The sequence below is a fragment of the Salvelinus sp. IW2-2015 genome, linkage group LG28, assembly GCF_002910315.2.
Source record: "Salvelinus sp. IW2-2015 linkage group LG28, ASM291031v2, whole genome shotgun sequence".
Classification (NCBI taxonomy): Eukaryota; Metazoa; Chordata; class Actinopteri; order Salmoniformes; family Salmonidae; genus Salvelinus; species Salvelinus sp. IW2-2015.
Genome location: NC_036868.1, coordinates 22,686,654 through 22,702,308, shown reverse-complemented (window position 1 = coordinate 22,702,308; position 15,655 = coordinate 22,686,654).

Genomic DNA, 15,655 nt, shown 5'->3' with positions numbered 1-15,655 from the left:
AAATGTATTATATTTTATTCCATGATATTGTTGTTACAAAAAASATTTGTGTTGACTGTGATTTGGGAATTGGAATATAAGAACATTTGCTAGGCTAAATTAACATGCATAGCTCACCACATGATCCTTAAACCAAAGACTGGCCAAACCTCTGTTTTCTAAAAGTGAATTCAAAGACACTGTAGAATGACTGTATAGCCTAATAAGGCATTTTTAGTTTCATTACTATTTCATTCAAAGTTAAATGTAATTCTATACAGTTTAAATATTACATTTATAGGCATGCTGTTGTTGATGTGTTGTTGAAATGCTGAGCGCTCCTGCCTGCCTGTAGCATGTCACAAATGCTTTACAATTGATTGCTTAAATGGCAGGCTATAGCGTTGAAATAATAATGTAGCCCAAATAATACATGTTCGTTCCTTCTTAGGCGACCTGGCTTGCTCCTGACTGATTTAAAGTTAGTATTTTGTTTWGTATCCTGTTGAAATGTCAAACGTCAATTGAAAGTGACAGAATCGTTACTTCTCAAGCAAAGTAAATGTTTTAAACTYCTTGTCCTCGGCTATAGAAGGTTGTAGTGCAGCCTCTGAATGTTATAGAGACAAACCAAACATATCTCATATGCATCGGCGTCACGTCTGTCCCCTGCATTTTACAGCTTGTTTCTAGCATAAAGCATTGCGGCCTAAAGCGTTGTTATAGATCGCTTTATAATCATGTCCATACGAATGCTGTGAAATCCTGTGGGATATTCCGTGTTCTGAACGAGTACATAACGGGACATGGATTACGGTGGGACCGTTGTATCGATTTCAGGAAAAAAACTGGGCGCCTGGAGACACCGAGTGAGTGGATAGAGGCATTTGCGATTTCAAATGTCAGTCATCTCATCTGTTTTAATTGCAAACCAATTKGATGTGYGGGCTCTGTCTAAAACCTTCATGTGATTCAATATCATCTGCTATRTCCTGGATTCTATGTGTRACAGTGTCATTGGAAAGTAGGATTTCACTGATCTTTGTAGCAGCAGTTGGGCCTAAAACCTCTCCGCAAGCATCCACGACTGAGGGCATGACCAGCTTTTAAACTATGGTTAAAGGAGCCTGCCAATTGGAAATGTTATGAGAGAGTAAGTATGAAGCTTTCAGTAAACTTTCGTTGTCTGTGAAATTATTGTGGAACATTTTTGTTTGGCTGGTCTTACATATCACACAGATCGGTTTTGGCAGGCAGCTGTTATTTTAAACAAATCCAGGCAGAAAGAAAGAGAGCTTGCAGATTGTATAGAAGGGCTAGCTTGTGTGTGTGTGTTTGATTAACTTGGTCTCAGAGCATTTTGTGTTATTCTGTACAAAAATCTGTATATAAATCCAAGACATGCCATTATGTTTGTATGGTAAGCATTCGTTTGTGGATGTCCATATAATATGTTTCGAATTATAATTTGTATTATATGTTACGCATTTGCAAAACGTACACTATGTTACAAATTTGCAAAACATATGATATGTTGCAATTTTGCAAAATGTAGAATATGTTACMAATTTGCTAAACTTATGATGTTACAAATTCTAGCTAGGTGGCTAATGTTAATTAGCWGGCTAACATTAGATAGGCTAGGTGTTAGGGTTAGGGGTTAGGGTTAAGTTTAGGAGTTGAGTTAAAGGGTTAGATTTAGGGCAGTGGTTAGCTAACAGGGTTAGGGATAKGGGAAGGGTTAGCTAAAAGGGTTAAGGTYAGGGTTAGGAGAAGGGTTAGCTAACATGCTAAGTAGATGMAAAGTAGCTAAAAAGTMATAAGTAGTTGAAAATGTGCTAATTATCTAAAATGCTAAAGTTGCCCTTGATGAGATTCAAACTCACAACATTTAGGTTGCTAGATGGTCGTGTTATGYGCCCACCCATCCACCCCGACTAACCACCCTACTTTTGTTTTTGTCCTAAGAAGCCATCTGTCTTATGTAACCATACCAAACGTAACATATCATACTAATTTGAGTGTCCCAGATTTACAATTCCTATGTCACGTCTAGTCTATGAGAACAGGCTGGTTTGGTGTACAGTAACTATACTTAGACATGGTAATACAATTTCTTTACTRCAGCATGCATAGTTCAGCGCATTGCACAAGTAGGCCCATGGCAAGTATTTATCTGAGTCAAGTATATACAGTATTCCAGTCAAATATGCAGCAGACCATGAAAAAATCCTGATCATATTCAAGACTCTCAGGTTTCAGGTATGACATAGATGCAAACAGTGTCGAAGTAACACAAGTTTATTACTAGAACAGGGGGCAGGCAAAACGACAGGTCAAGGGCAGGCAGAGGTCAGTAATCCAGAAAGGGTGCAACAGGTCTAGAACGGCAGGCAGTCTCAGGGTCAGGGCAGGCAGATGTAAATAATCCTGTATGGTGTGGCAAGATACAGAACGGCAGGCAGGCTCAGGGTAGGCAGAATGGTCAAAACCCGGGAAAGACTAGAAAACAGGAACAAGAACAGACAGGCGCAAGGGGACAAACGCTGGTAGGTTTCACGAAACAAAACGAACTGGCAACAGACAAACAGAGAACACAGGTATAAATACACTGGGGATAATGGGGAAGATGGGCGACACCTAGAGAGGGGTTGGAGACAAGCACAAAGACAGGTGAAACAGATCAGGGTGTGACACAAGACAAATATGCTGCAGACAGGCAAGCATTCCTCCACAGACCGGCTCCGGTCCTAAACCCTCCCACTGAGTGAAAGAGAAATATCATGAGCCTCACCCATTTTCCTCTTGGTAACTATTGTGTACATTTCGACCTCTCCCGAAGAATGTTTAATGACACTCTTCTAGTCTGGATATCAGCTGATTTTGTGTTCTTAGTGAGCAGAGGAAGCAAAGTTATAAGAGGCTTGCAGGAAACCCAAATAAGTGGCCTTCATCTGCTACAGAGTTATAAACATCAGCTGTGCACAGAGTTATAAAACAGTAGTAAAGCAATCACAACAGTCAAAGTACTTAATCACATCCAACGGTAGTCATAAACTAATAAACTCCTTGTACCTGGATCTTTAGTAACTTCTCTGGCATCAAACACTATCAACAAAAATAAGAACACGTACCCCACAGTTTGGGAACCACTGCCTAAACTAAATATGAACTTTAGTAATCTTACATTTTTCCATTACAGTCATTAATTCCATTGTAATCTCAATTCAAAGGTTATTGTATGAAATAACTATTACTTTGAAGTTGTACCACAGACATGACTTAGTAATAGAGATTCTACAGTTTGTGGCGTAGCTGTCCAGTGTTCCAAGGCAGTACTGTGTAACACAGTATGGTATGATATTTATGTTCTGAAACATGTCAAATGGACTCTAATGGCAGCTAGAGGGTGAAATAAATGTTGGACATGTTCAAGCACGTTAGAGGAAGGAGACCAACCAACCTGTGAATATCAGGTGATTTGCCCCTAAGACATTTCACAGGATGAACACATTAGACGTATAGACAAGCTCTTATTAAAAACAATGTTTCTCTTGACTTGTTTTATTCCTTACATAGTAAGGTACAACGTCTTCAGCGTATGAGCATTGCCATCTGATCAAATTAATATGCTGTGGATTAGATATCATATCTCTATGATGTGGCATAGGCCTACTGATAAATGGGACCTGACCATGTCGTGATCCTGTGGATTTAGCTGACCACAAGCTCTGGTATTCCCACCCAGTTGTTCAAACAACCTCTGTGCTGTCACATTGCATTAGCTATACTAGAGTGCTCTGCATGGAAGGTTTCAATGGAAACACAGCAAGCAGCACTTCATGGGATGTCTTTGCCTAATAAACCACAGACATGGATGATAATGTCTAGTGGTACCCCAGAGTCATCTGGTCTCCAAATGTAGAGAATGAGTAAACAACACAGCCCTCTGGCGGCACCCCATCATTCAGTGCAAGTTGAATGAGGATAGACAGTGAAGCAACCACCACAGAAACTTCAACTCAACAACCCCCCTGTAAATCAGGGGGGTTGGTCTTTGGATGCTGCTAATATTCTCAACTCGGAAGCATTAAAAAACATTCCTGTGGGAAATGATGGGTTACACTACACACATCAAAAGGAAAATAAATGGAATTGGGCCACCCCATGCCATCGCCATAAACACTGAAGGGAAACAAACGGCTTAAATAGCTAGGGAAGGGAGCAGAATAGTGATTAGGGAAGTTGGATCACCAGGTGGGTGGTGAGTTGAAAGGAGAGGGGTCGGAAACAACAAAGCGATTAATTACAATTTTCAAAGCTTCTTTGAAAACGAAAATAAATCATAATTAAACAACAGTGGGACAGATCCTTCAGCCTTCTTAGACTCAACAACCCTGAAGCAACTATCAGCAAGGTACAGAGTCAATGTGCGGGGGCATCGGTTAGTCGAGGTAATTGAGGTAATATGTACATGTAGGTAGAGTTGAAGTGACTATGCATAGATAATAAACAGAGAATAGCAGCAGCGTAAAAGGGGGGGGGGGGGGGGGCAATGGCAAAAAGTCTGGGTAGCCATATGATTAGCTATTCATGAGTCTTATGGCTTGGGGGTAGAAGCTGTTGAGAAGTCTTTTGGACCTAGACTTGGCACTCCGATACCGCTTGCCGTGCGGTAGCGGAGTGAACAGTCTATGACTAGAGTGGCTGTAGTCTTTGACAGTTTTTAGGGCCTACCTCTGACACTACCTGGTATAGAGGTCCTGGATGACAGGAAGCTTGGCCCCAGTGATGTACTGGGCCGTATGCACTACCCTCTGTAGTGCCTTGCGGTTGGATGCTGAACAGTTGCCATACCAGGCAGTGATGCAACCAGTCAGGATGCTCTCGATGGTGCAGCTGTTGAACTTTGAGGATCTCAGGACCCATGCCAAATCTTTTCAGTCTCCTGAGGGGGAATAGGTTTTGCCGTGCACTCTTCACGACTGTCTCGGTGTGCATGGACCATGATAGTTTGTTGGTGATGTGGACACCAAGGAACTTGATGCTCTCAACCTGCTCCACTACAGCCCTGTCGATGAGAATGGGGGCGTGCTCGGTCCTCCTTTTCCTGTAGTCCACAATCATCTGCTTTGTCTGTATCGCGTTGAGGGAGATGTTGTTGTCCTTGCTCCACACGGCCAGGTCTCTGACCTCCCCCCTATAGGCTGCCTCATTGTTGTCGGTGATCAGGCCTACCCCTGTTGTGTCATCAGCAAACTTAATGATGGTGTTGGGGTCGTGCTTGGCTGTGCAGTCATGAGTGAACAGGGAGTACAGGAGGGGACTGAGAACGCACCCCTGAGGGGCCCCGTGTTGAGGATCAGCATGGCGGATGTGTTGTTACCTACCCTTACCACCTGGAGGCAGCCCGTCAGGAAATCCAGGATCCATTTGCAGAGGGAGGTGTTTAGTCCCAGGGTCCTTAGCTTATTGATGAGCTTTGAGGGCACTATGGTGTTGAACACTGAGCTGTAGTCAATGAATAGCATTCTCACATAGGTGTTCCTTTTGTCCAGGTGGGAAAGGGCATTGTGGAGTGCAATAGAGACTCCATCATCTGTGAATCTGTTGGGGCGGTATGCAAATTGAAGTGGGTCTAGGGTTTCTGGGATAATGGTGCTGATGTGGGCAATGACAGGCATTTCAAAGCACTTCATGGCTGCAGACGTGAGTGCTATGGGTTGGTAGTCATTAAGGCAGGTTACCTTAGTGTTCTTGGGCACAGGGACTACAGTGGTCTGCTTGAAACATGTTGGTATTACAAACTCACACAGGGAGAGTTTGAGAATGTCAGTGAAAACACTTGCCAGTTGGTCAGCGCATGCTCAGAGTACACATCCTGGTAATTTGTCTGGCCATCCGGCCTTGTGAACRTTGACCTGTTTAAAGGTCTTACTCACATCGGCTATGGAGAGCGTGATCACACAGTCTTCCGGAACAGATGACATTCTCGTGTATATTTTAATGTTACTTGCCTCGAAGCGAGCATAGAAGTAGTTTGTCTGGTAGGCTCGTGCCACTGGGAAGCTCACGGCTGTGCTTCTCTTTTTAGTCTGTAATAGTTTGCAAGCTCTGCCACATCTGACGAGCATCGGAGCTGGTGTAGTACGATTCGATCCTAGTCCTGTATTGACTTTTTGCTGTTTGATGGTTCGTCAGAGGGCATAGCAGGATTTCTTGTATGCTTCCAGGTTAGAGTCTCGCTCCTTGAAAGCGGCAGCTCTACCATTTAGCTCAGTGCAGATGTTGCCTGTAATCCATGGCTTCTGGTTGGGGTATGTATTTGTATTTGTATTTATTATGGATCCCCATTAGCTGCTGCTTTAGCAACTTATACAATTTTAAAAACATTACAATACATTCACAGATTTCACAACACACTGTGTGCCCTCAGGCCCCTACTCCACCACTACCACATATCTACAGTACTAATCCATGTGTATTATAGTGTGTGTGTGTGTGTGTGTGTGTGTGTGTGTGTGTGTGTGTGTGTGTGTGTGTGTGTGTTTGTGGTGTGTGTGTGTGTGTGTGTGTGTGTGTGTGTGTGTGTGTGTGTGTGTGTGTGTGTGTTGTGTGGTGTGTGTGTGTGTGTGGTGTGTGTGTGTGTGTGGTATGCATGTGTATGCATGTGTCTGTGTCAATGTTGGAGTTGCTTCACAGTCCCTGCTGTTCCATAAGGTGTTTTTTAAATAAAATTGTACTGCTTGCGTCAGTTACTTGATGTGGAATAGAGTTCCATGTAGTCATGGCTCTATGTAGTAATGTGTGCCTCCCATAGTCTGTTCTGGATTTGGGGACTGTGAAGAGACCTCTTGTGACATGTCTTGTGGGGTATGCATGGGTGTCCGGCTGTGTGCCAGTAGTCTAGACAGACAGCTCGGTGCATTCAACATTTCAATACCTCTCATAAATAAAAGTAGTAATGAAGTCAATCTCTCCTCTAATTTCAGCAAGAAGAGATTGACATGCATCTTATTAATATTAGCTCTCTGTGTTCATCCAAGGGCCAGCCGTGCTGCCCTGTTCTGAGCCAATTGCAATTTTCCTAAGTCCTTTTTTGTGGCACCTGACCACACGACTGAATAGTAGTCAAGGTGCCTGTAGGACCCGCCTTGTTGATAGTGTTAAAAAGGCAGAGCATCACTTTATTATAGACAGACTTCTCCCCTTCTTAGCTACTACTGCATCAATATGTTTTGACCATGACAGTTTACAATCTAGGGTTACTCCAAGTTTAGTCATCTCAACTTGCTCAATTTCMACATGATTTATTACAAGATTTAGTTGAGGTTTAGGGTTTAGTGAGTGTTTTTTGTCCCCAAATACAATGCATTTAGTTTTAGAAATATTTATGACTAACTTATTCCTTGTCACCCACTCTGAAACTAACTGCAGCTCTTTGTTGAGTGTTGCAGTCATTTCAGTGGCTGTAGTAGCTGACGTGTATAGTGTTGAGTCATCCGCATACATAGACACTCTGGCTTTACTCAAAGTCAGTGTCATGTCGTTAGCCCTGGATTGTATTTGAGAGGCTTCCATTAAGGAACACCCTCTGTGTTCTGTTAGACAAGTAACTCTTCATCCACGTTATAGCAGGGGGTGTAAAGCCAAAACACATACGTTTTTCCAGCAGCAGACTATGATCAATAATGTCAAAAGCTGCACTGAAATCTAACAAGACACTACCCACAATCATTTTATCATCAATTTCTCTCAGCCAATCATGTACTTACAGTCACTGTGGGGATGACATCATTGATGCACTTATTGATGAAGCAAGTGACTGATGTGGTGTACTCCTCAATTCCATTGGATGAATCCCGGAACATATTCCAGTCTGTGCTAGCAAAACAGTCCTGTAGCTTAGCATCTGCTTCATCTGACCACTTTTTTATTGACCGAGTCACTGGTGCTTCCTGCATTCGTTTTTGCTTGTAAGCAGGAATCGGGAGGATAGAATTATGGTCAGATTTGCCAAATGGAGGGCGAGGGAGAGCTTTGTATGTGTCTTTGTATGTGCGAGGAGTAAAGGTGGTCTAGAGTTTTTCCCCCTCTGTTTGCACATTTAACATGCTGGTAGAAATGAGGTAAAACGGATTTAAGTTTCCCTGCATTAATGTCACTAGGAGCGCCGCCTCTGGATGAGCGTTTTCCTGTTTGCTTATGGTTGTATACAGCTCATTGAGTGCGGTCTTAGTGCCAGCATCGGTTTGTGGTGGTAAATAGACAGCTACGAAGAATATAGATGAAAACTTTCTTGGTAAATAGTGTGGTSTACAGCTTATCATGAGATCCTCTACCTCGGGCGAGCAAAACCTCGAGACTTTATTAGATATCATGCACCAGATGTTGTTTACATATATACATAGACCGTCACCCCTTGTCTTACCAGAGTCTACKGTTCTATCCTGCTGATACAGTGTATAACCCACCAGCTGTATGTTATTCATGTCGTTGTTCAAGCCACGACTCTGAAACATAAGATATTACAGTTTTTAATGTCCCGTTGGTAGGATATAGAGTTGAAGTCGGAAGTTTACATACACCTTAGCCAAATACATTTAAACTCAGTTTTTCACAATTCCTGACATTAAATCATAGTAAATATTCCCTGTCTTAGGTTAGTTAGGATCAACACTTTATTTTAAGAATGTGAAATGTCAGAATAATAGTAGAGAGAATGATTTATTTCAGCTTTTATTTATTTCATCACATTCCCAGTGGGTCAGAAGTTTACATACACTCAATTAGTATTTGGTAGCATTCCCTTTCAATTGTTTAACTTGGGTCAAACGTTTCAGGTAGCCTTCCACAAGCTTCCCACAATAAGTTGGGTGAATTTTGGCCCATTCCTCCTGACAGACGCTGGTGTAACTGAATCAGGTTTGTAGGCTTCCTTGCTCGCACACACTTTTTTGTCACAAATGTTCTATGGGATTCAGGTCAGGGCTTTGTGATGGCCACTCCAGTACCTTGACTTTGTTGTCCTTAAGCCATTTTTCCACAACTTTGGAAGTATGCTTGGGGTCATTGTCCATTTGGAAGACCCATTTGCGACCAAGCTTTAACTTCCTGACTGATGTCTTGAGATGTTGCTTAAATATATCCACATAGTTTCCCTTGCTAATGATGCCATCTATTTTGTGAAGTGCACCAGTCCTCTCTGCAGCAAGCACCCCACAACATGATGCTGCCACCCCGTGCTTCACGGTTGGGATGGTGTTTCTTCGGCTTGCAAGCCTCCCTCTTTTTCCTCCAAACATAACGATGGTCATTATGGGCAAACAGTTCTATATTTGTTTCATCAGACGAGAGACCTTTCTCCAAAAAAGTACGATCTTTGTCCCCATGTGCAGTTGAAAACCGTAGTCTGGCTTTTTTATGGCGATTTTGGAGCAGTGGCTTCTTCCTTGCTGAGCGGCCTTTCAGGTTAGGGCGATATAGGGCTCGTTTTACTGTGGATATTGTCACGCCCTGACCTTAGAGATGTGTGTGAGGGGTGTGAGTTGGGGTGGCATTTCTATGTTTTGTTCTATGTTGTCCTTTCTATGTGTTTGGCCTGGTATGGTTCCCAATCAGAGGCAGCTGTCAATCGTTGTCTCTTGATTGAGAACCATACTTAGGTAGCCTGTTCCCACCTGTGTTTGTGGGTAGTTGGTTCCTGTTTTGTGTTTTTTCATCTTACAGGACTGTTTCGTGTCGTTCACTCTCTTTGTTGTTTTTTGTCATTCAGTGTTCAGTTCATTTGATTAAATTTACGATGAACACTTACCACGCTGCGTGTTGGTCGATGATTCCTATTCCTCATCACAGACGAAGAGGAGAAGTTAGTTACAGAACTACCCACCACCAAAGGACCAAGCAGCGTGGTAGGAAGGAGCAGAAATTGATGGACTCCTGGACATGGGAGGAAATCTTGGACGGCAAAGGACCCTGGCACAGCCGGGAGAGTATCGCCGTCCTAAAGAGGAGCTGGGGGCAGCCAAAGCGGAGCGGCGACGCTACGAGGAGTTACGCCGAGGAGAGGTGCACGAGAGGCAGCCCCAGAATTTTTTTTTGGGGGGGGAACACGGGGAGATTGGCAGAGTCAGGTAGGAAGACCTGAGCCAACTCCCCGTGCTTACCGGGTGGAGCGTCGTACTTGGTCAGGCACCGTGTTATGCGGTGGAGCGCACGGTGTCTCCAGTACATGTTCATAGCCCGGTGCGCTCCATCGCAGCTCTCGCATCGGCCGGGCTAGAGTGGGCATCGGCCAGGAGGGGTTGTGCAGGCTCATTGCTCGAGACCTCCAGTGCGCCTCCACGGCCCAGTGCATCCGGTGCCTCGGCCAAGGACTCCTGCATGTCCTCCCAGCCTGGTGAGTCCTGTGCCTGCTCCCAGAGCCAGGCCTCCTGTGTGTCTCTCCACTCCAGTGATGATCCATGGCACGAAGCCTCCAGTGATGATCCATGGCACGAAGCCTCCAGTGATGATCCATGGCACGAAGCCTCCAGTGATGATCCATGGCACGAAGCCTCCAGTGATAATCCATGGCACAAAGCCTCCAGTGATGATTCCATGGCAAGAAGCCTCAGTGATGATCCATGGCAAGAAGCCTCCAGTGATGATCCATGGCCGAAGCCTCCAGTGATGATCCATGGCACGAAGCCTCCAGTGATGATCCATGGCACGAAGCCTCCAGTGATGATCCATGGCACGAAGCCTCCAGTGATGATCCATGGCACGAAGCCTCCAGTGAGATCCATGGCACGAAGCCTCCAGTGATGATCCATGGCACGAAGCCTCCAGTGATGATCCATGGCACGAAGCCTCCAGTGATGATCCATGGCACGAAGCACTCCAGTGATGATCCATAGCAAAAAGCTTCCAGTGATGATCCATGGCACGAAGCCTCCAGTGATGATCCATGGCACGAAGCCTCCAGTGGTGGATCCATGGCACGAAGCCTCCAGTGGTGATCCATGGCCACGAAGCTCCAGTGGTGACCTCCATGGCACGAAGCCTCCAGTGATGATCCATGGCACAAAGCCTCCAGTGATGATCCATGGCACAAAGCCTCCAGTGGTGATCCATGGCACGAAGCCTCCAGTGATGATCCATGGCACGAAGCCTCCAGTGAGGAGTTATGAACGACGAGGCCTCCAACGAAGGCCGTCAGTCCGTAGCCTCCAGCGACGCCCTCTAGTCCGGAGCCTCCAGCGACGCCCTCTAGTCCGGAGCCTCCAGCGACGCCCTCTAGTCCAGCGACGGGCTTCAGTCCGGATTAGCCAGAGTCTCCCTCCTGTCCGGAGCAGCCAGGGTCTTCCTCCTGTCCGGAGCAGCCAGAGTCTCCCTCCTGTCCGGAGCAGCCAGAGTCTCCCTCCTGTCCGGAGCAGCCAGGGTCTCCCTCCTGTCCGGAGCTGCCAGAGTCGCCCTCCTGTCCGGAGCAGCCAGGGTCTCCCTCCTGTCCGGAGCTGCCAGAGTCGCCCTCCTGTCCAGGGTCGGCGGCGAGGGTCTCCGCTCCAGAGGCGCCACCTAAGTGGGGTACTGTCACGCCCTGACCTTAGAGATCCTTTTTATGTATCTATTTTGGTTTGGTCAGGGCGTGAGTTGGGGTGGGCATTCTATGTTTTGTTCTATGTTGTCCTTTTCTATGTGTTTGGCCTGGTATGGTTCCCAATCAGAGGCAGCTGTCAATCGTTGTCTCTGATTGAGAACCATACTTAGGTAGCCTGTTCCCACCTGTGTTTGTGGGTAGTTGTTTCCTGTTTCGTGTCGTTCACTSTCTTTGTTGTTTTTTGTCATTCAGTGTTCATTAAATTAAATTTTGTCATTTCATTTCATTAAATTTACGATGATTCCTATTCCTCATCATCAGACAAAGAGGAGAGTCGTTACAGATATAGATACTTTTGTACCTGTTTCCTCCAGCATTTTCACACGGTCGTCACAAGCACGGAGTTTGAAGGTAGGCCTTGAAATACATCCACAGTTACACCTAGAATTGACTCAAATTATGTCAATTAGCCTATCAGAAGCTTGTAAAGCCATGACATTTTTTGGATTTTTCAAGCTGTTTAAAGGCACAGTCAACTTAGTGTATGTAAACTTCTGACCCACTGTTATTGTGATACAGTGAGTTATAAGTGAAATAATCTGTCTGTAAACAATTGTTGGAAAAATGACTTGTGTCATGCACAGACTAGATGTCCTAACCGATTTGCCAAAACTATAGTTTGTTAACAAGACATTTGTGGAGTGGTTGAAAAACAAGTTTTAATGACTCCAACCTAAGTGTATGCAAAMTTCCGACTTCAACTGTATATATCTTGTGTAAATTCATCCTGTGTATATACGTATAGATTGCATTTGGATTACTGTTACAGTGCAATTTGTTATTCGTTCCAACATTTCTTGATACATTTTTTGTTGTTGTATTATTTGTGTACTTGTTTGACATTTTACTGCATTGTTGGGAGCTAGTAACATAAGCATTTTGCTGCACCCGCTATAACATCTGCTAAACTGTGTATGATTTGTCTATGGACAAAGAATGATTGCAAATCCACACTTTGGTTTTGATAAACTAACCACAAATTATTAGCAACATTAGCATTGTGCCAACAATTCCTGAAATCGGTAAACGATCACTTATAGTTATGTCGGCTCAGGAATTATGTTCTTACTAGTAGTTGTCTGTTCCTCGTTATTATCATAAGACGTGCAACATTCTGTGAGCTGTCCAATCAAAATGATATGAACATGAATAGTCCCTGTCAATATCACTGCAAAGAAATCTTAGAAATCTTGAAAATAAAGTTCTGAGTTACGTGTTTCGAAATCCTATGTCCTTGTTTATAAAAGTGATACATTTTTATGGGCTGTACACGTACTGTTTGTTAGTGTAAGTGGGCTCCGTGTCCAAATCTATGTTTATCAGTGCAACCAGACTGGTTGTGAGATGACTGTGCATCCTTTCCTTGGAAGTGTACTGTTGAGATGCAGTTTGATATCCTGTTGCACTTGGAGCCATAATTGACTTGTTTTCTTCATTCTGTAGTTCAATAAAGGACCATTTGGAGAGATTCAGTACATGTGGAGCATTAAAGCTAACCCTACAGTAAATAAGATAAATCTCTCCCTAACTTCAATGGTCCAGTGAAATTCACAAACAAACATCATGATTTTGTTTTAAGCCTTTCCCAAACCATAGACCTAACCTTAACCTCTAAATGTCTAAGTCATTCGGGGAGCGGAATTCTACTAAGCTAACATATGGATTATTTTTAAAGATCGTCATACCATGGATTTGATTTGGAACTTTAGGACCCCTTTAGGTATCAAAAGCAATTATTTATAGCTCATAGAAAGGCATTGAATAACGAATTTGTAAATGGCAAAAAATAACTCACAAGGAATAAGGTTTCAAAGTGTCTGTCCTATATCTAGGATATATAAGAAAGCTCAGGAAATATATATATATATATATATATATATATTTGTACACATATTTGACCCCTTATTTTTGTTGGGACAAAACTACCTCCATACTTCCATTAATTTGTATGGGTTACCTTCAGGTTTACCTCCAGTGACACTTGTGGTAGAGCAAAACTAATACCATCGTGTTCGAGAGTCTCATCTTTCCATCGAGTGGTCATATTAGTTTTGTAGGCCAAACAGTTCGGCCGCTACAGTGGTTTTCGTGAGAAGACTGATATTCCGGATGTCTCACAGTGGGACAAACACCGCTGTAGCTTGCCCACCTTCCACCGCAGATGCAGAAGGCCTTATGGCGGCTACACGGTTTACGTGTGTAGATTTACCCGCCTGCATGTTCGTGGGTGGAGAGTTTTTTTTGCCTGCAGCGGAGTCTTTTCGTTGCGTTACACCCAGAGAGGAAGTCTGCCTTGGAGGGAAGATGGCGGAAGTGGTTGATGAGATAGACCAATGTTCTGAATCTGTCGTGCGAGGGCAAAAACCAAAACGTGCACCCCTTGGGGTCCTGAGGACCGAGTTTGGGAAACCCTGGGCTACACAGTTGTTACAGTACACATTTGATAGACTTCATGTTCCTGTTCAATACTAATGGAAACGCTAATTTTATACAAAGGTTCTTCTGGCCTTGATGACACCAAGAGGTTGGCGCCAAACTTAAGAACAGGGCTACCGCACACAAAGCTATCGTAGACAACCCTGATGCTACGCTCGAAGACAGGAATAAGTACAAAAAGGCCTGCTATAACCTCCGCAGTGTAATCAAATGAAAAAAAGGACAATATAGGAATAATATTACACAGGCTCCGACGCCCGCTGCATGTGGCAGGGGCTACAGTACATTACGGATTACAAGGGAAGACCCAACCGTGATCTGCCCAATGACGCCTCTACCAGACGAACACAACGCATTTTATGCACGCTTTGACAACAACATCGAGCCGGGTGTGAGGGCCGTCACCCACCCAGAGGATTGGGTGATCTCGCTCTCACAACATGGTATTCCAGGGCACATTCTCAGAGCATGCCCAGAACAGCTGGCAGGCATATTCACGGTCATTTTCAACCTCTCATGGTGGTTGATGGTTGATGGTTGATGGAGTTGCAAGGCATAGAGCAAGGGTGTGCCTGGACGGTGCGTTGGGTGTCATTTGCAGGTAGAAATGTGTTCAACATCCACTGAAGTAGCTAGCAAGTTTACTAGATATCTACATTAGTTCCCTTGGTAACCAAAGAAATAGACTTGCTAGTTAGCTAACCAAACCATCAGTCCTAGCTTGCTATAATGAACATTTAATACAACACTGCAATAATGTTTTCAATTGGACTTTTGCTTTCAAAAGCAGCTAAAACATAGAACATGTAAGAATGAACTATAGCCATTGAATTCTACCTTGCTGATATACCATGCGTTATAGGGAAATAATGCACACTCAAGAGTGCCCTTCAAGCCAATCAGAAACGAGTATTCAACAATGCCATGGTCTAAATTAGATAATGAAGTGGGTGGTTCGAGCCCTGAATGTGGATTTGGCTATTTGGCTGACAGCCGTGGTATATCAGACCTTTTTTCAGATTGGAGTGCAGTTGTGAGGCGCCTTTTGATTTGTACCCACCTCCTAAGGATGAGGAGTCTCTTCGGCTTTGGCTCAAAGCATTGAACTTGAAGAAACCACCAAACCGTGTGTGTGTTCCTGTCACTTCGTGGACAAGAGGCCGACTGAAGAGTATCCTTTCACTGAGAAGTTGTTGGGCTATTTTGCTCCAGTACAGACCAGAAGGCGTCGTCTCATCAGGACATCAACAAATACAGGTACTGTAGCTGTTAGCTAGCTGCTGCTCGCTAGCTATCGTCACAGATGGGGTGTTCTGAATCAGGCAGAAATTTGCTAGCTTAGCTAACTATTTTAGTAGTAGGTAGCCACTCCTAAGTCCTAACATACTGTAACTAGCTACATACTGTACTCACTTAGCTAGCTAGCTTGGGGGCAGCCCATCTGATACAGTGTGCTARSTAACTAGCCTAGCTAGTTAGTCCCTACATTATTAGCTATCCAACAACTCCTGTGTGACAATGTCTCCCCCATGCCATGACTATCCCCATCATTGMTGGCATGCCACTGGTGATGCTCATGAAATGTCTAACTAGCTAAATTAT